The sequence below is a fragment of the Ranitomeya imitator genome, chromosome 4 (assembly GCF_032444005.1).
Source record: "Ranitomeya imitator isolate aRanImi1 chromosome 4, aRanImi1.pri, whole genome shotgun sequence".
NCBI classification, from domain to species: domain Eukaryota; kingdom Metazoa; phylum Chordata; class Amphibia; order Anura; family Dendrobatidae; genus Ranitomeya; species Ranitomeya imitator.
Window position 1 is genome coordinate 319,780,766 of NC_091285.1, and position 26,498 is coordinate 319,807,263.

A 26,498-nucleotide genomic window follows, 5' to 3' on the forward strand; every position below is an offset into this window, starting at 1 on the left:
AAGCGGTAGTGCCTAAAGAAGGTTGAAGGTGATGACCAGGTGGCTGCCTTGCAGATTTTGTCTATTGGTACCTCCGACCTTTCGGCCCAGGAGGTCGCCATGGCTCTTGTAGAATGCCTTGAGCCCTTCAGGAACTGCGTTTCCCGTGGACGAGTATGCCAAGGCTATCGCATCAGTTACCCAGCGAGCTATAGTGCTTTTGGAGGCTTTGAATCCTTTCCTAGGTCCCTGAAAACAGATAAAGAGACCCTTCCTTCCTATACTGTCGGGAGGATTCTAAGTAGTGTATTAAACATCTTCTCACATCTAAAGTGTGGAACTTTTCCTCTTTTTTATTTTTAGGGTTTGGACAAAAGGAGGGAAGGATTATTTCTTGGGACCTGTGGAAATTGGAAGCAACTTTGGGTAGATAAGCGGGATCTGTTTTTAGTATTACCCTATCATCCATGATTTGTGTGAATGGAGGGTTCGCAGATAGAGCCTGGAGGTCACTAATTCTACGGGCAGATGTCAAAGCTGTGAGAAGGGCCGTTTTGAAAGATAAGATTTTAAGTGGTAATGAATCTATGGGTTCGAATGGGGGTTCTGTCAGAGCTGATAGGACTAAATTTAAGTCCCAGGATGGAAGGCTTCTGATTTTTAAAGGTTTAGATCGTATCGCAGCTTTAATAAACCTTGTTACCCATGGGTTAGAGGCAATACTCTCACTATATAATGCACCTAAGGCCGCTATTTGCACTTTTAAGGTGCTCACCGAGAGGCCCATCTCTAAGCCTTTTTGCAGAAATTCTAATATTTTGACCACTTGGACCCCGTCTTGTAATTTCACCCCAGAGGTGGATAAAAACTTTTTCCAGATCTTACCGTAGATCTTAGTTGTTACTAATTTTCTACTTTTTAACAGTGTAGACACTAAATTATCTGAAAAGCCCCTTGCCCTTAGTAGTGACCTTTCAAGTTCCACGCTGTCAAGTGGAGGTTTGCTGACTGAGGGTGGAACACCGGTCCCTGGTATAAGAGATCCAGAAGATCCGGGAGAACCCAGGGATCGGAGACCGATAGAATTCTCAGCCATGAAAACCAGGCCCTTTTGGGCCAGAAGGGGGCTATTAGGATGATTCTCGCCCTGTCCTGCCTGATTTTCCGCAGAACAGCCGGAATAAGAATGTGAGGAGGAAATGCGTATGTTAGACCCTGAGTCCAAGGAATCGTAAATGCATCCAGAGCCCGAGGGCCCCCTTTGGGGTTCAGAGAACAAAAATCCCTTACTTTCCTGTTTTCTGCACTGGCAAAGAGATCTATTACAGGAACCCCCCAGATTTTGGTAATGCGATCGAAGATGCTTTGGTTTAGTGCCCATTCCCCCTGTTTTGACCGGGTACGGCTTAAGAAGTCTGCTTTTTGGTTCTCTATCCCCTTTATATGCAGCGCAGAGAGGGATAGGAAGTTGTCTTCTGCTAAGATGAAGATCTGGAAGGTAGCCTTCATTAGGGCTTGGGATCTGGTTCCCCCCTGATGGTTCAGGTAGGCTACCACTACCTGATTGTCCGAAAAAACCCGGACATGATGCCCCTGTAGGTTGGGAAGAAAATATGATAGAGCGTGACTCACTGCCCAAAGTTCTTTTTGATTCGAAGATACCTCGTATTCTTGATCTGTCCAGACCCCCTGAGTGATACTGTCGTCCAGGTGAGCTCCCCACCCCGTGGGACTGGCATCCGTGGTAACTATCCGAGATGTGTCTATCACCCATGGAACCCACTTTGATAGGTTTTTGGGATCTAACCACCAGGCTAGGGAACGAATAGTGTTTGAATTTAGAGACATTTTTCCTTCTAGGTGTCCCCCCAGTGTAACCTGATTCCTCAGAATATCCCACTGGAGATCCCTCGTGTGAATTTGTGCCCACTGTATTGCCGGGAGACAAGCAGAAAGGGACCCCAGCAGTGACATCGCCCCTCTCAGGGTCATATGAGGGTTTGAACGAGCTCTGGACACAAGATTTAATATTTTCTGTTTTTTCTGGTCTGGAAGACGACATTCCTGTGTTATCGAGTCCAAAGTGAGGCCCAAAAACTCTTGAACCCTGGTCGGTTCTAGTTTTGACTTTTGGAGATTTAGGAGCCAACCTAACTCTGTTAGGATTTTTATCACTCTGTCGCATTGTTGGCGACAATGTTGGGCTGAGTTGCTGACAATCAGGAAGTCGTCCAGATACGGTATTATTATAATGTCTTTTTCTCTTATGTGGGCCATCATTTCCGCTACCAATTTGGTAAATATACGAGGCGCTACCGAGATGCCAAATGGAAGGGCCTTGTACTGGTATTGTTTTATTTCTCCTCCCATAACTACCGCTAGTCTGAGGTATTTCTGGGCATTTTTGTGGATGGGGACATGATAGTACGCGTTGCTGAGATCCAACACTATCATGAAGCAATTCGGAAACAGGTTTTTTATTGTTGATTTTATTGATTCCATTTTGAAGGATTGATTTTTTACATAACTGTTTAGTTTCCGTAAATTGATTATTGTGCGGAAAGAGCCATCCGGTTTTGGGACCAAAAATAGTGGGGAAAAGAACCCTTTGCCTCTCTCCAGTAGGGGAACTTCTTGGATCACATCTTTCATTATGAGCTTTGAAATTTCTTGTTCCAAGGCCTGTTGTTGCTGAGGTGAGGGTTTTAGTGGGGTGACCACATAGTTTTGGGGAGGAAGGGAGGTAAAGTTTATTTGAAGCCCCATCTTTATCAGATCTAAAATCCAAGTATTAGTTGAAATTTTTTCCCAGGCCGGAAGGTATTGAGACAATCTCCCTCCCACCCTGGGGGAGGTGTCACTTAGGGGTTTTTTTATCTCTTGGGGAATTACCAAAGAGGAAGCCCCTATCCTTCCTTCTCCCATCATCCCATCTGTTCTGTTCCCTTGGGGGACGTCTCCGAAAAAACTTCCTACTCCGAAAGGGCCGTCTAACAAATGGTGCGGCTAGGTTAGGGAACCCCTTCTTCTTATCCCCTGCTTTTTGTAAGATGTCATCTAGGGTTTCCCCAAATAAGAATTTCCCCTCACATGGAATTGAACAGAGTTTTTGTTTGGTCTGTAGGTCGCCCGGCCAGCTTTTTAACCACAGCGTCCTACGAGCTGCATTGGACAAGGCTGCCGATTTTGAAGCAAGTTTGATTGAATCGGCTGATGAATCTGCCAAAAAGGCTGCCGCCCCTCTAATCATGGGAATTGATTCAATCATTTTATGTCTAGATATGCCGTCTTTTAGTTGCTTTTCCAAGTTATCTATCCAAATCATTAAAGATCTGGAAGTACATGCGGCTGCTATTGCAGGCCTTAGACACCCCCCTGCCGATTCCCATGCCCCTTTAAGGAAAGCATCAGCTCTTTTATCGAGGAGATCCTTCAGGGTTCCCATGTCCTCAAAGGGCAATGCGAATTTTTTTGACGCTTTGGCTACTGCTACGTCGAGTTTTGGAGCCTTGTCCCATGACGTAGAAGCCTCTTCCTCGAAGGGATATTTTCTTTTAATGGAGGGCACGGATGAATTTTTCCTTTCCGGTTTCTCCCACTCTTTCTTAATTAATGCTTGAATATTCTCATTAAGTGGAAAGACTCTGCGCCTTTTTTGCCCTAGGCCCCCAAACATAATGTCCTGTACTGTTTTGTCAGGACGTGGATCTACAACCCCCATGGTTGATCTTACGGCCTTTACAAGGGCATCTACTTCGTCTAATGGGAAGCAGTGGCGGCCTCCGCTCTCAGAATCCGAGGAGGAGGAGGAACCCTGTCTGTCTGAAGCGTCCCCCTCAGAACTAGAAGAATCGGAGTGAGAATAGGGCACAGGTGTTTTTTCCTTGACCCCTTCCCCTTTAAGAGATTTAAATGCTGTTTCCACCTCTGATCTTATTACAGATCGCAATTCAGAGGCGAAACTAGGGGTTTCTTCACACAGGACTTGTCCTATACAGGAGCCACATAATTTCTTATCCCAGTTTTGCAACAGGGGTTCACTGCATAAGGGGCAGACTCTATTCTTAGTTTTCTCCGTTTTCTTTCTTGCCTAAAAACAAACGGAAAGGGGGACCCCAATTATTTGGTGAACTTTCACGAAGATCACTCACCCATCTTGCGCAGCCACAGGTACCGGTTCTGGAGGAGGTATAGGATCCTGTATCAGATCCGAAGTCTGTGGTGTCGGCTGGTTAAGCATATTGGCTTTACTCCGCGGCGTGGAATGGCTACTGGAGCGAGTGCTGCAGGTGCCTGCAGAGGACCTTTTCTTTTGGTCATCTGGCTTGCGCTGGTGGTGACGCTGACGCTGACGTTGCTGCTGCTGCTGCGGTGGCTGCTGCTGCTGCTGCTGTAAGGCCTGCACCTGCTGGAGCTGCTGGTCGCTGTCCTCCATTATTAGGACCGCATGCAGCAAAGAGTGATTCCACAGCGGTGCTTAAATACTATACGCCGATTCACCCCCTCCTCCAGGGCTGCGTCCCAGGAAAGCGCTGATCCCCCTTGGATTACTGAGCATGCGCGCTCTGTCCGGGACCCGGAAGTAGTGTTCTCTATATCCGGTGCGGCGGCCATCTTGGTGCTCCTTCACACACCAGGCCACCGCTCCGAATCAGGAAGTGCCTCTGCCCGAGGCACACCGGGTCCCCGAAGCACCTACCCCAATCCGGGGAGGCGGCCGCGCTTCCCTCCGCGCACTCTGCAGCCCCATCGGACCCAGCAGTGGCGGCGTCGGACACCGCGCCAGCCGTGACAGGGGCCTCCCCGCCGTCATAGGTCGACTGGTCGGCTCCGGATCTCAGGTACCATCCTAGAGGGTTCCCTGTCAGGACAGGAAACAAAACTGACGCAGGAGAGAGGTACCGCCCTTTTTATCCTGTAGGTTTCCTGTCCTGAAGGGCGGATTCCCTCTCTCTGGTAGTGCTGTCATGGGCGACTGAGAAAAGTTTTTTTTCAGCCCCAATTTTTTTATTTACACAAGGGTAACAGGAAAAAATGAACCCCCAAATTTGTTGTGCAATTTGTCCCAAGTACGCAGATACCCCATATGTGGAGGGTAACTACTGTTTGGGCACACGGCAAGGCTGAAAGGTTTGGAGTGATGTTTTGAAAAGAAGATTTTGATGGAAAGTTCTGCAGGTGTCATGTCATGTTTGGAGAGCCCCTGATTTGCCTAAAGAAATTAAACACGCCGCAAGTGACCCAATTTTTGGAAAAAACACCCCTCAATGAGTTTATTCAGGGGTATACTAAGGATTTTGAGTCCAAAGATACTATACAGAATTTGATAACATTAAGTCATCATTAGAGATGAGCGCAAGTGCTCACTACTCCAGTTTGCATCGGGTTCTCAGGTATGCACAGAGTATTGCGTGTGCTTGAGTGACATGCTCCATTCCTCATCCCACATGTTTCGCTATTGTTAAAGACTCCCAAAAAAACATGCAGGGATTGCCCATTTATTACAGGCAATCCCTGCATTTTGGCAGGCTAACAGCTGCGAAACATGCGGGTGACGAGCAGGTCACTTGGGCATCCACGATACTCGATGCATACTCTAAAAAACTATAGGGAGAAAAATACTTTATCTAAAAAACTAATTAAAGCTGCCAAAAAGGAAACAGAGAAGCACATTGCTAAGGAGAGTAAAACTAATCCCAAACTGTTCTTCAACTATATCAATAGTAAAAGAATAAAAACTGAAAATGTAGGCCCCTTAAAAAATAGTGAGGAAAGAATGGTTGTAGATGACGAGGAAAAAGCTAACATATTAAACACCTTCTTCTCCACGGTATTCACGGTGGAAAATGAAATGCTAGGTGAAATCCCAAGAAACAATGAAAACCCTATATTAAGGGTCACCAATCTAACCCAAGAAGAGGTGCGAAACCGGCTAAATAAGATTAAAATAGATAAATCTCCGGGTCCGGATGGCATACACCCACGAGTACTAAGAGAACTAAGTAATGTAATAGATAAACCATTATTTCTTATTTTTAGTGACTCTATAGCGACAGGGTCTGTTCCGCAGGACTGGCGCATAGCAAATGTGGTGCCAATATTCAAAAAGGGCTCTAAAAGTGAACCTGGAAATTATAGGCCAGTAAGTCTAACCTCTATTGTTGGTAAAATATTTGAAGGGTTTCTGAGGGATGTTATTCTGGATTATCTCAATGAGAATAACTGTTTAACTCCATATCAGCATGGGTTTATGAGAAATCGCTCCTGTCAAACCAATCTAATCAGTTTTTATGAAGAGGTAAGCTATAGGCTGGACCACGGTGAGTCATTGGACGTGGTATATCTCGATTTTTCCAAAGCGTTTGATACCGTGCCGCACAAGAGGTTGGTACACAAAATGAGAATGCTTGGTCTGGGGGAAAATGTGTGTAAATGGGTTAGTAACTGGCTTAGTGATAGAAAGCAGAGGGTGGTTATAAATGGTATAGTCTCTAACTGGGTCGCTGTGACCAGTGGGGTACCGCAGGGGTCAGTATTGGGACCTGTTCTCTTCAACATATTCATTAATGATCTGGTAGAAGGTTTACACAGTAAAATATCGATATTTGCAGATGATACAAAACTATGTAAAGCAGTTAATACAAGAGAAGATAGTATTCTGCTACAGATGGATCTGGATAAGTTGGAAACTTGGGCTGAAAGGTGGCAGATGAGGTTTAACAATGATAAATGTAAGGTTATACACATGGGAAGAGGGAATCAATATCACCATTACACACTGAACGGGAAACCACTGGGTAAATCTGACAGGGAGAAGGACTTGGGGATCCTAGTTAATGATAAACTTACCTGGAGCAGCCAGTGCCAGGCAGCAGCTGCCAAGGCAAACAGGATCATGGGGTGCATTAAAAGAGGTCTGGATACACATGATGAGAGCATTATACTGCCTCTGTACAAATCCCTAGTTAGACCGCACATGGAGTACTGTGTCCAGTTTTGGGCACCGGTGCTCAGGAAGGATATAATGGAACTAGAGAGAGTACAAAGGAGGGCAACAAAATTAATAAAGGGGATGGGAGAACTACAATACCCAGATAGATTAGCGAAATTAGGATTATTTAGTCTAGAAAAAAGACGACTGAGGGGCGATCTAATAACCATGTATAAGTATATAAGGGGACAATACAAATATCTCGCTGAGGATCTGTTTATACCAAGGAAGGTGACGGGCACAAGGGGGCATTCTTTGCGTCTGGAGGAGAGAAGGTTTTTCCACCAACATAGAAGAGGATTCTTTACTGTTAGGGCAGTGAGAATCTGGAATTGCTTGCCTGAGGAGGTGGTGATGGCGAACTCAGTCGAGGGGTTCAAGAGAGGCCTGGATGTCTTCCTGGAGCAGAACAATATTGTATCATACAATTATTAGGTTCTGTAGAAGGACGTAGATCTGGGTATTTATTTATTATGATGGAATATAGGCTGAACTGGATGGACAAATGTCTTTTTTCGGCCTTACTAACTATGTTACTATGTTACTATGTTACTCGGACATCCAGATGCAAACTTGAGTAGCGAACACTAGCTCAACACTAGTCGTCATATCAGCATGCTTTAAAAGTTTTGGAAAGCCCCTACCACAACCCCATCTCTATAAGTCCAACCCTAGCAATAAAGGCAAGGAATGAAAGAAATAAAAATTATAAAATAAAAAAAATAATCTAAGGGAATGACATATTTGGGGGTTACATAGGGTCACTAAAGGAACCAATTGGAAAAATCCCTGCTGCTGCTGCCGGTTGCCGGCCTGCAGATATTTTTTTTCAAGGAAGAGGAGGCAGAGGGCCAGGGGATGGAGCAGGAGGTACCATAGGATGGCAGAAATACCGGGGGGGTGGTGGGGGTGCTTGGGGGACATCATTTCTCTTGCCTCTGACATGTATATCATGGAATTTATGGCATGTCAGAAGAGAGAGAAATTTTAATAGCGGGTACAATTTTTCTTCATGTGATCACCGCTATTCATTGAATAATGGCGATCATGTGATCAGGGACCGGAAAATCTGGCCTTGATCATGTGCTCCAAAGTATCAGCTACCCCCGCTAGCTGAAACCCCAGAGATTTTTGGACTCTCAGGAGAGCTATACGCTTAATCACGGATAAGGCCACTCGGTGGCGGTCATTTTAATTCATATCGGCTGTCGTTAAGGGATTAAAATGCATTCTCTGAACAACCCCTTTTTAAAAAGTTATATAAAGTGTAAACTTGTGGGGCAGATGGGAGAGCCATATCGTTAAAGGGCGTCTTGTCAGCACAGATTGACGGTTGTTCCAAGTACAGGCGCTCAATGCACCCTTGATTTGGCCAAATATGCAAGTGCACCTTCCAACTTTGTTTTTTGTCTCCACCCTTCATCTGGCCCTATAAAGCCATCGCTGCCAAGCAAAGAAAAAATGGACCTGAAGATAGAGGGGAGGGGTGTGTGTGGAGATAGGGGGGCAGGGAGTAGGTTGGAAGATTATTGTTTAACCATGCCATGGTGCACCGAGTCCCTTTAACAACTATGTCATTACAATATCCACACACAGATCGCTTTTATTTTCTCTGCACTTCCAGTTAGAACTACGAACATGTATACAGAAGTACTTGCCTGCAGATTATCGCTATAGCTGTAAGTAATACAGTGTGTGTTTTTTTCTGACAGGTTCCGTTTTATCATTCACACTTTAAAAAACTTTATAGTTATGTTCAGCGCAACCACAGAGTTAGGCTTCTTTCACATTTCCGTCGGTACGGGTCCGTCGCTATGCATTGGGCCGACGTACCAACGGATGTTGTGAAAATTATGGATGACGTGGGCAGCGGATGCAGTTTTTCAACGCATCCGCTGCCCAGTCTATGTCCCAGGGAGGGGGCGGAGCTCTGGCCACGTATGTGTGGTCAGAAATGGCGGACACGTCGTACAAAAAAAGTTACATTGAACTTTTTTTGTCCGTCGCGTCCGCCAAAACACGACGGATCCATCGCACGACGGACGTGACGTGTGGCCATCCGTCGCGATCAGTCGCTAATGCAAGTCTATGGGCAAAAAACGCATCCTGCAAGCACATTTGCAGGATCCGGTTTTTGCCCAAAATGACGGATTGCGACAGATGGCAAAAAACGGAAATGTGAAAGAGGCCTAAATTAATTTGTATGGGTGGGAAAACCACTGATTATACTGGTAGACTGGCTTTGATTTATGCAGAAGTCTAAACACAATACTTTGTTTTATGGTATCAGGCTTCTGACAAATGAAAACAATGTAACTTCCGCCCTTGTAACCATGATGGCAGTAGATGTACTTTAGCAAACAAGTACAAGATACAACTTGTAGTAAGCCTGGAACCTTCTGCGCCTTAAGGCTCATTCATACCTCTGATATAAGACTGAGCAAGAGCAATGCACGTCGTGCCAACAACGGGATTAGATCCTGTATTGTGCAAGCAAAAATAAAACCTGCCCCAAAATATTATCTAGTGTTTCCATTACATACAACAGAACCATGCTACAAAAAAGATATTACACAATTACAAAAAAGGAAAGAAATTCTTCTTTCGAGACAAGGATTAGAGTCTTGATAAATAAGTTAAAATAAAGATTGAACACATCATCTGTTCTGCTAAACAATGGGCTGTGAATGAATAACAGGCTGGACACAATGCATCCGTGTATCAATTCATCGTGGGAAACTAATCGATAGTGTCACTTTGCAAGATGGCAAATTGTGCCAAAATTTGAAAAATGTGGCATGTGGCCAAATAAATATATTCAAATACATATTACAATTAGAGCTATTTGATAGACATATTGCCCCCCAAGTCTCCCCATGGACTGCTGTGCGAAACAGCGTCCTAGAATCGGGGCTAATAAGTAGAGATGGGCGGACACCTGGAAGTCCGGGTCCGCCGGTTTGGCCGAACAGTTACAAAAAGTTTGGGTACCAGAACAGTACGGCAAACACTGCGTCAGACAGCTATGTTTTCCACACTGTCAAAAGACAGAGCAAAAGCACAGCTGTCATCGGAGGCATAAAGTTTACCTCTGGTCACTGGTGTCCGCTGAAGCGACTACTGCTGGGTATTCATCAGCCGGCGCCTGCACTGTAAATAAACCAGCCAGGCAAAAATCACAGCTGTGGGCTACAACTCTCAGCTGTCAGCTTCAGCAAGGCTAATTATCAAGAATAGAGGGTTCCCCACTCCTATTTTTTAATTGTTTAATACAGGAAAGATATATATCTTTGTGTCGTGTTAGCCAGTAGATAGAATTATATTTAGAATTGAGAGTCCTCAGTGGTCGATACCTTTTAATGGCTAACTGAAAAGATGGTAACAAATTGCAAGCTTTCGAGACTATAAGACACCTATCCATTACTAATCTTATAGTTGTAAGGCAAATAAAAACTCAGCCAGGTTAAAGTCTTTTATTTGATATAAAACCAAACACACTTTTACTTTTTTTATTTAAAAATAACAAACACAGTTAGGCTATGTGCACACGTATTCTTGGCCGCTGCGGATTTTTCCGCAGCAGATTTGATAAATCTGCAGGGCAAAAACGATTTATCGCGTTTTCTGCTTCCAGACATCTTCAACATGCCTGGGACATCTTATGTGCATACATCCTAAACGATCCCCTCGTAGTGCAAGGGAGGTCTCGGAACTTGGCCCTATATGAGTCTGGGGTGATAGCATGGTAATCCAGGATAGTCTGCTTTACAATGTTATAATCCCGATTCCGCTGTGAGTCAATGGTTCGGTAAGGCTACTTTCACACTAGCGTTTTTTTAAATCCGTCACAATGCGTCGTTTTGCAGAAAAAACGCATCCTGCAAAAGTGCTTGCAGGATGCGTTTTTTCCCCATACACTTCTATTGACGACGCATTTGCGACGGATTTGCACACTTCGCATCCGTCTTGCGACGAATGCGTCGTGCTTTGGCGGACCGTCGGGAGAAAAAAACCCTACATGTAACGTTTTTTTCTCCTGACGGACCGCTTTTTCCGACCGCGCATGCGCGGCCGGAACTCCGCCCCCACCTTACAATGGGGCAGCGGATGCGCCGGAAAAATGCATCCGCTGCCTCCATTGTGCAATGCAGCAAACGCTAGCGTCGGAATCTCTCCCCGACGCATTGCGACGGGGAGATTCCGACGCTAGTGTGAAAGAAGCCTAAGCCTCCGAAAGGCTACCGTTCCGGAGTCCCACTAACAAACGCATCCAGCCAGAGTGGGGCACCTCCATCACAGCACACTGCTGCTCAAAGTCCTTGAAGAACCCCTCCACATCTCCAGAAGCCTCATCAAATGGCTTAAACTCTGTCCGGGTGATCCGTACAGGCTCCCGGATCGTTGGGTTTACATTCCACATTCTGTTACTCCCTTTTTCAAGCTCCATTGCTTCTTGTCTCCACTCTGCCCGGTGAGCAGCCTTCTCCTTGTACTCCGGAGAGACGCCTGGGCCCAGAACCGCCATCTCTTCTTTGTACCACACCACCCACTGGCTTTTTGGTGTGGGGGTCCTTGTCTCAAGTGCTCGTCCTTCAGACATATGGGAGGAGGTGGCCGGGCTGGTACCCACCAGTAGGTCAATTAAGGCCTCTTTAGTCAGTCCCTGGTAGTTCAGGCCCAGGTCTCTGGCTCTCTTCTGTAAACTGGATACAGTCCAATTTCTGTACTCACTCTGTGGGTGGTTCTCCATTAGGTGACACTCTGTTGATCCCACTGCTTGCCACCAGTTGTCACAGGGTCCTTCTAGGCTAGCAGTCACGGGCAGGGCTCCTCTCCACACACACAACTGTTAAGCTTATCATAGGAATGTAGCCTATGGTGACTTTTTGACCCTGCAGAATTTCTGCACCAGTTCTGCACCTATTATTTACATTAGGTTACTTGTGGTTTTACATTGTGTTTTTGTGCACATTTTTTTTTCTTTAAAGACCGCCATACAGATCCAGATAATTATTGATAATTTTTATGGTGGTTGCCATGAAGGTATATTCTCGCTGTGTCCGCTCTGTCCTGTCATTGTGGCGGTACAGAGAGCTGTTACTGTCATCGCTAACTATACAGTGAATGCACTGTTATCACTCCTGGGCACATTGATAGCTAGCTCTGGACACGCATGCTGCATACAGGGGAATCAATGTGTCGGGAGTGATTACAGCCAGGTTCACTGTGTACTGAGCACTGACTGTTACAGCTCTCTATACCTACTCAATGACTAGAAGTAAGCAGCTGCAGGGAGAATAGAACTTCATTTTCTCTCTGTAGCCACTGCTCCAGTAAGACTGCCAGACATTATATACATATTATTTACCAGCAGATTAACATCATTTCTGCCGGAAAATAGTGTTTTAGAGATGACAGTATAAAGAGAACTTATTAGTTTGCCCGAATAAAAGCTTTTTTTTTTAGAAATTTAAAAAAAATAATTTTGAAGGTCTCCCGCACAGTATGCCAAATGGTCAAGCTCAGAACCTACTGTGAGCCAGCCCTCTTTATTGACTTGGGTGAAGCCCCCTATATGATTTCAACAGTTTCAGATATACTTTGTTAGGGCTGATGAATCAGAAAACAAGAGCAAACACAGAAGAAGAAGAAGAAAATGAATTTAATCGCTGAATTGTGTATTTAACAGTCTTTCGATCAGTGGTGCAAGCACAATATTGGCAAGGCTGTGTGGAAGATGGAAGGGCATCCTCATCCTCAAGGTAGATGGTTGGCTTTAGATGGGCTCACGTCCGGTGCCGAACGTGGTTCAGACATGCCCATTGGACTATTAGGCGCTCAGGAACACGGGACATTTTTGTAGCTCTTTTTTTTTTTTTTTAACAAATGTATGATGCAATACACGTTCTTCAAAAGCAAAAACAATGCATAACAAGTTGGTGCCGGTTTTAAATCCAGATATCCTTTAATATTCCACAACCAGCTATTTTCTTCTCTAGCAGAATAACCACTTAGAAACAGCTTAGCCCGCTTCTTGGAAATTAAAGGGAATCGGTCATCCCTTGGTACGTATATAACCTAGTAATATGGTAATATATGTGATAAAAATGTTAAACTAGTCCTACCTTTATGCCTGATATCTGTACCGCAGATATTGGCATACACTGATAACTATTTTAACACTGCGATCACCTGTATGCCCATATTACTAGGTTATATACAGTATGTCCCAGGGGGAGAAAGATCCCCTTTAACCCTGTAGAAGCAGTAACAACCCTTCAGAAGCAGCCATGGTCTCCCCTCATATTGACACTTTATAATCATCTAGAATTTCTTGTACCAGAATAACCTATTAGATGCAGCAAAACTCTATCCTAGCAGATTAATCCTTTTTGACATTGAGGGTGATCAATGAGTGGAACAGGCTGCCATGAGTGGTGGTGAATCTCCTTCAATGGAAGTCTTCAAACAGAGGCTGGACAGACATCTATCTGAGATGGTTTAGTGAATCCTGCTTTGCGCAGGGGGTTGGACCAGATGACCCAGGAGGTCCCTTCCAACTCTAACATTCTATGAACCCATGGTGAACTGGAGCCTCCATGTAATAGAGAATAAGATTTAGTCTCCTAATCCCAAGAAGTATAAAATATAACATGCAAATAAGATGGTAACCAGGCATAGAGGTCCTATTTTATGACTTTATAATGTTACAGGAACTATGTGGTGGTGCAATGCACTTTCACACAAAGCAAAGAAAAAAGTCCAATGGAATTTGACTAAAACAAGAAATCATGCAAAGCAGGCAAAGCATCCACCTGCAGTTAGGAGAGCAGGCCAGCAATAAAGGCTCAGCAGAGCTGCGAGTCCTAACTTTACTGTGAGATAGCAGCTAGTTCCCAGAGAACGTGCTTCCTAGGTGGATGTATGGGCGCTGCCACAATTTCTGGTAGGACAGCTGCTGGGGTTAATTGCTCTATGTACAGACGTTTGGTGCAGTTTTGGCCTAGAGTAGAAAAATACGTATAATTTCTACAATCCGAATCAAGTACAATCTGATTGTAACGAGGCGGCAGCTGCAGAAACTTACAATTCAATCACAGTCTGCAGGGAGAAGGCTATTCTAGATCACGTCCTGTCATGCAGCACATTGGTTACAGGATACTGAAAAAAATAGATACCGTATATGTTGTCACAATGGGAATTTCACACCGGCCTCCTGTGGACTTCCGCTTGAAGTCAATATTATTTAACGAGTGACAGGTTACTTATTGATGCGAATTCTGAGCATGAAACACGTGAATTAGCTCCACTGGATGGAGCTACCATAGTGCAAATCCTGGGGCTAAGGGTCAGCAGTGAGCTTCTGCCATTCATTCTCTTCCAAATCTGCATCAGACTTTTACACATTCCAAAAATCCATCTTCTGAAAATATCCTTACATTTATCTGTCATCTACTGGAAGTGACATACAAACCATAAGCAGGAGACTGGTGTAGAAGTTGCACCACACATTGCTTTTATTGCTTTTAAAGAATTCATTTTTGTAAGGTTGAAATAAGACTCAAGTCCAACATGTTCAACCTGTAACCCAACATGATGACCCAGGAAGGCATAACCCAGGTTTGCCCTATGAAGAACAGCAATGTGGAGATGATGTTTTGAAAGCTTGATTGGCATGGTCTACATAAGGTCCAGAAGTTCATGAGGACAAGGTCAATTTCACCAATATCGCACCTCTCAAACCATATCAGGCCTCATTCAGACGTCCGTGTTTCCAGTATGTGTGGCATTCGGTTATTGTTTTTCCACAGATACCAGACATATCAATTATAATCTATGTTGTTACTCACATAACTGTTTTTCACGGATGGTGTGTCCATGCAAAAACACATGGAGACATGTCCATTATTTTTCCGGCAGCACGGATGAAAAGGTCTCATACAAGGGTCTGTGAAAAACACATATAGCATCCGTGTGCCGTCCGTGTTTAAGATGGAAAGTATATAAGAAGCTTGGTCATTTATTTATCCATCCAGAAAAAACACTGATGACCACACTGATGGTAAAAATGGACTCGCCGATGGTAAAAAAAGGACACACTGATAACACGCCAACCGTGGACCATACGCCGACAGTATGCTGATGCAAAACACTGAAAAAAGGGTACCATTTTTTTCATGGAGGTGTTTAAACACTGATATGTGAATGAGGCCTAAATTATCTTCCATCTACTTTTGTAGTTATAGCGTTGGTAAAAGTAAGTTCACACTAGGCATTTCTGCAGCGCTTTTTAATGCAAATTTTCAGCTGCATTTTACAGTACCAGCTATGTCTATGATATTTCAGAAATCTCATGCACACAGTGTTTTTCGTCCTCAGCATTTTGTGCTTTGCATGTTTTTTTGCACAGCAGAGCATGTCACTTCTTTCATTATTTTTTATTTTTGTTTTTTTTTCACCCATTGATGTGGCTGAAAGTCCAAGGCAAAAATGCAGGTATCAGGTTTTGATGCGTTTTTTTGCACCCAAACCTGATTCTGTAGAATACAACTTTTTTTTTTTTTTTTTGCAGGAAACTTAATCAGCATGGATAAGAAACAAATCTAGCATTAAAAAAAAAAAAACACGGCAAAAAACACAGCACAAAAGCAACAAAAAAGCAAGAAAAAACAAGCAAAACCTGCTTTTTTTTCTGTAGCTTCTTTCTTGAAAAAAAAAAAAAAGTTGAAAAAACACCTAATGTGAACTTACCCTAAGCCAGAAACAGGAGTCGGTCTAAAACACAGAGAAAGAATTCTTTCCATTACACTACTTCTCTATGTAGGTTTCACTTCATTTATTTTTGGCTTACTGACATGAACAGGGGAAATATATAATGAGAAGATCTGCACCGCTTTGCTTCACATTTACTGCTGAGGTTGGTCTACTAACACTGATGCAATATACACATTTGTGAAAGCAGACGCAGGCCGGGGTCAGAAGACTGCTTTCTAATGGGCCTCAAAAACTACATTCAAGTTAAAGGGCACCTGTAACCAGAAAAAGCGGTATTTTCCATGGAGACATAGTGCTAGTCTTCAGGTAGATACAGTTTCAAATATATGTGGCAGAATTAACTGGATGTCCAGCCGCAGGGAGAAGTCATAGTTATGTTCTCCCTGCAGCCGCACAGTGCCAGTCAATACACTAATCATCTCCTTGATCCTTGGATGACAGCCTGCTCCGCAGTTTGTGGGCTGAATGGATGTCAGCCAAGGTGCAGGGTGAGTTATTTATTACAGCATGGTCGCTGTCCCCGGTGCAAACCAGATGATTGAAGCAAGCGGCTGCAGGGAAAATATTACTTCATTTTCTCCCTGCAGCTGAATATCCAATTAGACTGCCACGTATATTTGAAATAATATTTACCTGCAGATTTCCACTATGGCTTTATACTGCTTTTACTGATCACCAATCCTCTTTAAAGGAAACAGGAGTGCTGGGAAGTCATACTGTAACTCAACACCTCAAAATGAAAAAGGTTCCTAAATTTTACACTCGGAAAACATTGTCCTGTCTTCATACTGTTGATACCTATTGTGTGTGGTCAGATACATTACTGTAGCCCCAAACTGTGCATACTCAGGCTATTTAGTCTTGTCAAAACATCTCATGCCTGTTAGGGCATACAGGCAATACATAATCCTACATTAGCTATAGGTCCACATTTCTAGTAGCCAAAAAGGCAAGTAATAAGTTGACTAATAGGATCTTTGAAAGAACATGGCAACTCCCAGTTATGAGTCCAGTGTATTTATGAGAGTTCCCTACTTGTTCCTCCTTCACTGTATGCACATACACAGCACCCTGTCAATCAGCAGCCTAGTTTGCGGGAGAACACCGCTTCCCTATTTTGGCTATTGGGAGCGGGAACCGGTATATGTAATAAGCTGTCCTTAAGTAGTGCAGATTACTTTACATTAATGATGCTTTCCAATGTCCTCTTAGCCCTGTCCTTATTTTACCCAGCAGCAGCCGCCTCCTGCTGATGAGTCAGTACAGAGATTGGCAAGTTTATATACCAACAATTGCATTTTCATTTACAAAATATAAAGATGGAGAATTAAACAGTACTAGCATCACTTCTGATAATGGGTGGAAAGGATAAGCATACCAGTGATAATGGCAGATCACAACAGAGGTCTGAATTCAATGATAGCAACACCACAGAAGAAATGCTAGCACAGGCTTCCAGTGTCCGCTGTTTCAGATGCTGCACATCTCGTATCTTCACAGCATAGACAATTGCCTTCAGATGACCCCAGCATTTGAAACAACGGATCCTGGAAGCCTGTGCTAGCATTTCTTCTGCGGTGTTGCTATCAGTGTGTCAAGAGTGGGAGAAGAGGGTTGCATTGACAATCCAACACAATGGGCAGCACTTTGAACACATTTTATAAGTGGTCATAAACTTGTAAATAACCCATGAAATAAAGTTACGTTAAAACCAAGCACACCATTGTTTCTCTTGTGAAATTCTCAATAAGTTTGATGTGTCACATGACCCTCTGCCCACTGTAAAAAATAAAGTTGGATCCAAAATGGCTGACTTCAAAATGGCCACCAATGTCACCACCCATCTTGAAAAGTTTTCCCCTCCCATATACTAATGTGCCACAAACAGGAAGTTGATATCACCAACCATTACCATTTTATTTAGGTATATATGTATATATATGTATATATATATATATATATATATATATATATATATATATATATATATATATATATATATATATATATATATATATATATATATATATATATATACATACTAGATTGTGGCCCGATTCTAACGCATCGGGTATTCTAGAATGTGCATGTCCCCGTTGTATATGGACAATGATGATTCCAGAATTCGCGGCAGACTGTGCCCGTCGCTGATTGGTCGAGGCAAACTTTATGACATCATCGTCACCATGGCAACCATTATGACATCTACATCGATACTGTGCCCGTCGCTGAATCAGAAACGTGGGATTTCTACGTCCTTTATGACATCATCTTCGCTGTGCCCGTCGCTGATTGGTCGAGGCCGCCAGGCGAATTCGCGGCAGACTGTGCCCGTCGCTGATTGGTCGAGGCAACCTTTATGACATCATCGTCGCCATGCTGTGCCCGTCGCTGATTGGTCGAGGCCTGGCAGCCTCCACCAATCAGAGACGCGGGATTTCCAGAACAGACAGACAGACAGACAGAAAGACAGACAGACAGACGGAAAAACCCTTAGACAATTATATATATATAGATAATTGTACTAATCAGTCCAGTGTCTGTATCAACTCATATTGTAAATCCAGGGAGACAAACATGAAAACCCCATTATAAAGCCTTTGGTTAAAAAAATAAATCCCCCAAGTTGAGGATGAATAAAAAAAAAAAAAAAATAGAAACAGCCAGTAGATGCATATACATAACCATATATAGGTGCAGGCCGTTTAAGGCTATGTTCCCACGGTGAGTAATCGGCAGCGCTTTGGATGCAGCACATGTCCGCTCCATCCAAAGCGCTGAAGACAGGTGATTCCGCATGAATTCATTAAACCATGAGGAATCACCACGCCTTATACATCTCCGCAAGATAAACAGACATGCTGCAGTCTGGAAAGACGTGCCCCATGTCCGTCTCCGCAGGGAAGCCGGAGGTGTCCGTGCACGCATAGTGGAGATGGGATTTCTTGAAATCCCATCCACTATGCTGTAACATCTGGCCGCTGCGGATGCACGCAGTGTCCAACCCGCAGTGTTTAACGACCATGGGAACATACCCTAACGTATACTCAGTCTGGACAACAAGACCCCAAAAAGGAGAGAAGGGAAAAATAGAAAAGATGTATCAGGGGGAGCACATTCTTCATTACATGTGTAATATTCTACCTCCCCCTCTTTGGGGTCTTGTCCATGTAAGAGTATTAGGCTGCCATCACACTAGCAGTATTTGGTCAGTATTTTACATCAGTATTTGCAAGACAAAACCAGGAGTGGGTGATAAATGCAGAAGTGGTGCATATGTTTCTATTATACTTTTCCTCTAATTGTTCTAATTGGGACGCATACACAACAGGTGCACATAGCCTTGACGGGTCCATCAGAAAGACGTGCCCAGTGCACACGTTTTCCACAATCTGCACAGGATCCGTCATTTCAACGTCTTGACGGATCCCGTGCAGATTTGGAAGATGAAAGTGTGAAAGAGGCCTTAGGAGCACAGTGGTGGCATTACTACTATGTGATGCAGTATGAGGAGCATTGCTTTTGTACCACACAGCAGGTGCAGTATTAGGGACATATACAGCAGCGGCTCAGAATTGGGGTACCTGCAGGATGAGAAGGTTGAGCAGGTTGGGGATAGATGGAGACGGAGCTGGAAATGTGAGCAGTCAAATGTGTCTTTGCTGTGTCTCCAGAAGAGTTGTGGCTGGAAGAACTCACGTCGGTCTGGGCAGATGGAAAAGATGGGAAAAGTGAACGACTATCAGAAAGAACGTCAGCAGTAAGTCACCATTTTTAACTATACTGTACATTCTTTAAGTGTTCTGCAGGACTGGTATCTACCACTATAGGGCCACCATATGGCGGTATAACCAGTATTGGTCTTTGCGGAGATTTTATTCCAGCTATAGCAGGGTCATCTGCTGAGGTTCCCCAATATCCACAATTAGGGTGCGCCACCGTAGTTGTAGTCACAGTTTGCAGTATCACCTCTATGCTGATGACACACAGATCTACCTCTCTGGACCAGATAGTGCCTCCCTCCTAACCTCCCACAATGTCTGTCTGCTATTTCATCCTTCTCTGCTAGATTTCTAAAACTTAACATGGACAAAACAGAATTCATCATCTTTCCCCCATCTCACAGACCTATCCATTAAAATAAATGGCTGCCCACTCTCCCCAGTCCCACAAGCTCGCTGTCTCGGGGTAATCCTTGACTCTGATCTCTCCTTCACACCACATATCCAAGCCCTTTAGACTTCCTGCCGACATCAACTCAAAAATATTTCCCTGATCCATATATTCCTCAACCTAGACTCTACAAAAACCCTAGTCCATGCCCTCATTATCTCCCACCTTGACTACTGCAACCTCCTGCTCTGTGTCCTCCCCTCTAGAACTCTTACACCCCTCAAATCTATTCTAAACTCAGCTGCATGACTAATCCACCTGTCCCCCCGCTATTCCCCGGCCTCTCCCCTCTGTCAATCCCTTCACTGACTCCATTACACAGAGACTGCAGTTCAAAACTCTAACCATGTTATACAAAGTCATCCACAACCTATCTCCTCCATACATCTGTGACCTCGTCTCCCGGTACTTTCCTGCACGCAACCTCCGATCCTCACAAGATCTCCTTCTCTACTCCCCTCTTATCTCCTCTTCCCACAATCGCATAGAAGATTTCTCCAGCGCATCACCCGTACTCTGGAACTCTGTACCCCAACATATCAGACTCGTCTACTGTGGAAATCTTCAAAAGGAACCTGAAGACCTACCTCTTCCGGCAAGCCTACAACCTGCAGTAACCACCGATAGACCAAACCACTGCACGACCACCTCTACCCTCACCTACTGTATTCTCACCCATCCCTTGTAGATTGTGAGCCCTCGTGGGCAGGGTCCTCTATATTACTGTACCAGTCATGACTTGTATTATTTAAGGTTACTGTACTTTTGTTTTTTTTGTATTATGTATACCCCTTTTCACATGTAAAGCGCCATGAAACAAATGACGCTATAATTATAAATAATAATCTACTATATAATTGTCTAAGGGTCACTTCCGTCTTTCTGTCTGTCTGTCACGGATATTCATTGGTCGCGGCCTCTGTCTGTCATGGAATCCAAGTCGCTGACTGTTCGTGGCAAAACGCCCACGACCATTGCCACAACCAATCAGCGACGGCCACAGTCCGGCGGCAATATGGCCGCTCTTTCCTCCCCGCAGTCAGTGTCCGCTCTATACTCCCCTCCAGTCAGCCCTCACACAGGGTTAATGCCAGCGTTACCGGAGCACGGTGTAACGCACTCCGGTTACGCAGCTATTAACCCTGTGTGACCAACTTTTTACTAGTGATGCTGCGAATGCAGCATCAATAGTAGAAAGATCTAATGTTACAAATAAGAATAATAAAACATTAAAAAAAAGGGTTTTCTCACCCTCCGACGTGGTGCGGTGTCCTCGGCAGTGCAAGCGGCAGGTTCCGGTGCTAAGGATGCTATGCGAGAAGGACCTGCCATGATGTCACGGTCATGTGACCGCGACGTCATCACAGATCCTGCGCTCATACCAACCCTGGGTCCGGAAGCTGCCGCGTGCACCGCACACAGGCGACAGGACTACAAGGGGCCCTCGGAAGGTGAGTATATGTTTATTTTTTAACCTGTTACATATGTGGCTGGGCAATATACTGCGTAGCTGGGCAATATACTACATGTCTGTCCTGTATACTAAGTGGCTCTGTGCTGTATACTACGTGGCTGGCCAATATACTACGTGGCTGGCCAATATACTACGTGGCTGGCCAATATACTACGTGGCTGGCCAATATACTACGTGGCTGGCCAATATACTACGTGGCTGGCCAATATACTACGTGGCTGGCCAATATACTGCGTGACCATGCATATTCTAGAATACCCGATGCGTTAGAATCGGGCCACCATCTAATAATAATAATAATCAGGGCTTAGGGGCCCTCTCAGATATTTCACATCCCCTGATCAGAACCCCTAGCTACATCTCCAAACCCATACCATGTAGTAATCAGTTAGATTCTGAATACACAAAGTTGGGACCATAAAACAAGAGAACTAAAGACAAAGGTGGGAAACACAAGGCATTTGTCAACCATATATCTAGACTGGAAAAGTACGCACACATGTCCTTACCTCGTTATGTTCAGAAAGTCAAAACCAGGAGAGTAAAAGGTAATATTCCTCCCAGCACAAATTGTGACTCGTCACGTTATAAGCTGTGGGGAAAGAATAGAATAATAAATCTGGTAAGAAATATTCCTCTCCATACAATAAAGGCCCCGTTTCCACTGATAAGTGCCCTCTAGAATGCAGCGAGACGCTGGAGGAGACTGATGCAAGAACTGGGCATATAGTGCTCTATGGGACCGTTCACATTCATGGAGCGGGATCACTGAGACCAGTCATGAGATCAGGAGTGGAGCATGCCCACTGCCGGTCTACACAGTATGGCACTGACAGAGACAGCTTCATAGACCATGCAGGGAGCGGTAATGGGCATGCGCAACCTCTGCTCCATAGAGAGGACTAGGGTCCCTGTTCAGGTGATCGTGGTGGGCCAGACTCCAGATCACTTAGGGGAGAGGTGATACGTTAAGATTATGGGACATCCTCTTTAATACAAGCTCAGCTCATTTTCTTTTACAAGGAGGAAGAACAAGGAGATAAGAATGTTTACTGCGTATTTCATCTCATGGCACAATAACCTAACCGGTGACCACTGAAAATACACAAACCAGGCGGTGACAAACTCTGGGATGAAGGAGTTAAAACTGCATAGGCGTAACCCATCTAAAGGGACAGGTCTGGGATGTGTCTAAAATAGCTCTGCACTTGAGCAAGAAAGTCATTGTTTAACCAAAGCAAACAGCACATGCCTGGTGGCCGAGTGGGCACTTGTACCTCGCGCCATAGGATTTAAAGGGACCTGACAGCTGATACATGCTGGGCAAACCCCATGTAGTAAGTATCAGACACCGGATCTGTCATGTCAGCCAGGTACGCTGGCACACTGCAGGATTTCAGAGAAAACATTTAAATCTGTCTGGATACCATACTGCTGGGGTGATTGGTCTAAAAGGCCAGTCCCCGGAGGCGACCTGATCCTCACCCTGGACTGACAGCTCTTTCCCGACGTGTGTGAACAAGTGTGGGGGTGCGAAGGGAGGAGGTGGAAATCGCCAGGACCAGCCTCTTAGAGCAACCACCCCAGCAGCATGGTACTCAGATTGCCGGTACATGCATGTTTTATCTGAAATGCCACAAGATGGCAGAGTGAAACATGCCTGGCTGAAATGACAGGGCTTGTGTATGGCACATGCTGCCCAAGTATCTGATTGGGGCTCATGTTTGATATTTCTCACCATGTAAAAATCTCTGCTTGCTTTGATTAAACATACATATTTTTGATTAAAAGAGTTCTGCAATGTGAGTACGGTAAGTGATAGAATAGGTCATTACTGAATTGGTGGGTGTTCAACTGCCAGGACCCCGGGTTAGGGGCTAGGCCTAACTACAGCTCCTGCTCTTCTGCATTGTGGGCTGCCAGAAGTTCTGCTGAGCAGAAGTCACAGATATCACAACCATACCGATCAAAATGTTACGGCACATCCTAAGTGACGGGAATTGAGAAACACCCCAAGGTTATCATAATGCACAAGTGACAAAACCGCTACACTAAAAAGCACAAGCTGGTGACATTAGCCACTGACACCCTATGGTTAGTCACAATGGATTGTAACCCATACATGCCAGATTGGCCAGTCTGAACAGGCAGATCTCTGACAAATCGGTAAAGTAGGGTACAGATGAGCATTTTGGGGGGCAGACCACCATCTGCTATTAGTCAGAGTGGACTGGTGCAAAATAGGTCTAAAAAGTTGCAGGTTTCTAACCTTGTGAAAATAATCTCAATCAAATATGTAAGCAATGAAGCCAGTGCTAGTCTACAGGGAGTACGACAAGGCGATGTGCAGGTCAGAGCCCAAAGAGCTGGAGGTGCGCAGCTCCATCATCTCTGTGCTCGTACAGACAGATGAAGACATGCCGGCTTTGGAAATCGCAGCTTGCATTATTCCAGGCTGCGGTACAGAGGAAACCAGAGCGGCGGATGCTACACCGGCCGTGATGTGGACAAGACCCCTACACACCAACGTCCTATATAGTCATTCCAAACCCCCTCCCCCCGTTATCTACCCCATACAGGAGATATTTATCTGCAGATCATTGGCAGATTCAGAGGATTTTAGTGAGATCTGCTGTCATTTCTATGAGTCCGACAGATCTTCACCAGATCTCACAAATTATGTTGATCTACCAATGATCCGCGGTTAAATCTCATGTACAGGACCACCAAGCTAGGGCCACACCACCGGGCTAGGGCCACACCGCCGGGCTACGGCCACACCGCCGGGCTAGGGCCACACCGCCGGGCTGGAGCCACACCGCCGGGCTGCGGCCACACCGCCGGGCTACGGCCACACCGCCGGGCTAGGGCCACACCGCCGGGCTAGGGCCACACCGCCGGGCTACGGCCACACCGCCGGGCTGCGGCCACACCGCCGGGCTGCGGCCACACCGCCGGGCTGCGGCCACACCGCCGGGCTACGGCCACACCGCCGGGCTACGGCCACACCGCCGGGCTGGAGCCACACCGCCGGGCTGCGGCCACACCGCCGGGCTGCGGCCACACCGCCGGGCTACGGCCACACCGCCGGGCTGGAGCCACACCGCCGGGCTGCGGCCACACCGCCGGGCTGCGGCCACACCGCCGGGCTGCGGCCACACCGCCGGGCTGCGGCCACACCGCCGGGCTGCGGCCACACCGCCGGGCTGCGGCCACACCGCCGGGCTGCGGCCACACCCCCGGGCTGCGGCCACACCCCCGGGCTGCGGCCACACCGCCGGGCTGCGGCCACACCGCCGGGCTGCGGCCACACCGCCGGGCTAGGGCCACACCACCGGGCCAGTGTGTGATGTGTCTCCTTGTGCCTGGCCTGCGCTGTGACAGACATGCCCGGCAGAGCGGATGCAGCCTGCAGGCTTGGATTTGGGGGACAGTAATGTTGGTCACGTAGATGTAAAGAGCCTCAGTCACAATCACATCACTTTTTTGTTTTTTTATTTCTGGGAAACGGAAGATGAGATCTGCTCGGTATCAGAACACATATGGGAGATTTAGGGCTAGATGTGCCCACTAAGCTGGCACTACCCTGTCACCAATGTCCTACCTGTGACAGCCTGTCCTGTCCCTTAGAGGGGCTGATCAGTAGCAGTCCCATGGCAAGCTCCTATGCCAGGCTCTCACCCAGGTGGCACTGACTCTTCCTGGTTACTGACCCCTCCTGTGACCTCTGCCCCTGTAATGTCCTGGGAGCTCAGTGTGTACACTGTCTCCGCGTTACCGCAGCGTCACTCCAGCTGTGCACCCAGCACCGTGCACAATGTCAAGATGACAACAGACAGCAAGGCCGCTCCGAGCACAGCTGTCACCATAGCGCTCTGATAACGGCGACACTTGGCCGCAAAGCGCTGAACAGACGTACTAACCTCCCGGAGCGCTCCCCCGGCTTCTGACCAGCATCCAGCAAGTGATCAAGCGCTACCGAACTGCAGAACTACAAGCTCCATCATGCTTTGCAGCGGCAACCGGAAGTGCCAGGCTCCTTAAAGCTTTATTGCTGCAGACACGCCTTCTCTCTGTGCACACTCTCTGTGCACACTCTCTGTGCACGGCTCTCTGACTGCACGGCTCTCTGACTGCACGGCTCTCTGACTGCACGGCTCTCTGACTGCACGGCTCTCTGACTGCACGGCTCTCTGACTGCACAGCTCTGAGATGCTGATGCTTCCACCTCACCCAGATTAGCACAGAGGCGGCTCATTCTCTCAGAAAGAAAAGAAAAGGTTTCCGCCATCTTAAAGGGAAGGTACCACGTTTGTAGGTCATTAATAAGTCACTGTAATGTAGCATAACATGCTGCTATAAGCAAGTTTGAAATGCATGTGAAACAGATTTCATGTGTTATATGAGTTTAAAGAATGCACTGGGGGCTGACATCTTGGTTTTGCAGCAGTAGCAGGGCCCTATCAGTGTCAGATTACGGCACCCCATGGACATAGGAGATAATAGACTGGCGCGGACCCTATCTGTAACATTGCAGCAGCATTAGCAGTGAGCTGGGCACGCCTCTGTGGGCTACACAACTCACTGCTGTAGGTGTGACTGGCTGCCATTTTATTATAGTCCTGTGCTCTCTTTCACAGGACAGAAGAAGTCCTCACTGCTCCTCTGTACTCCAAGCAGGCACGTCCTCTGCTCCTCACAAGCTGCCCTGTGTTCTTCTCCTGCCTTGTCTCCCCCTCACACACAGTCCCTGTGATCTCCTGTAAGCTGCACTCACAGCCTGCAGAGAGGAAGGTGACACCTGGAGAGAGAGAGCAGGACAGCTGACAGGACAGGGATTAAGGTGGGGGAAGGGGGATGGCAAGGATGTTATTCACAAAAAATGCTGCTGAGCCCACTGTGTTCTGCTCCTCTGTAAACAGCTGTGCCTCTGATGCAGTAAGTGCTGGTGATAGCAGGTCACAGGGCAGTCACACACAAAATGGTGCTGCCCTGTGATGCTGCTCTTCATTCTTACTGTTGGGGCAGTAACTGCTGACATCACCATTTCCCTCCCCTTTTGGGTGGTCTAATATCCCTGGGGCAGAGCTGCTAAATCTTACTATA

At 45.9% G+C, this 26,498-nt stretch overlaps 1 protein-coding gene across 3 annotated transcripts in view; it reads right to left on the reverse strand.

Moving 5' to 3' along the window:
- FAM3C (FAM3 metabolism regulating signaling molecule C) overlaps nt 1-25,571 on the reverse strand; it is a 98,366-nt gene extending 72,795 nt beyond the window's left edge. The window contains exons 1-3 of one of the 3 annotated variants that reach the window (XM_069764877.1): nt 25,316-25,571; nt 21,902-21,984; nt 19,330-19,450 (exon numbers count right to left, since the gene is read on the reverse strand). The gene's annotated coding sequence lies outside the window, so the exon portion shown is untranslated. Of the gene's footprint in view, nt 1-14,057; nt 14,132-19,329; nt 19,451-21,901; nt 21,985-25,315 lie in introns of all 3 variants that reach the window. The other 2 variants (XM_069764876.1, XM_069764878.1) reach the window with 2 other exon arrangements.
- Nucleotides 25,572-26,498: the final 927 nt, after the last annotated feature.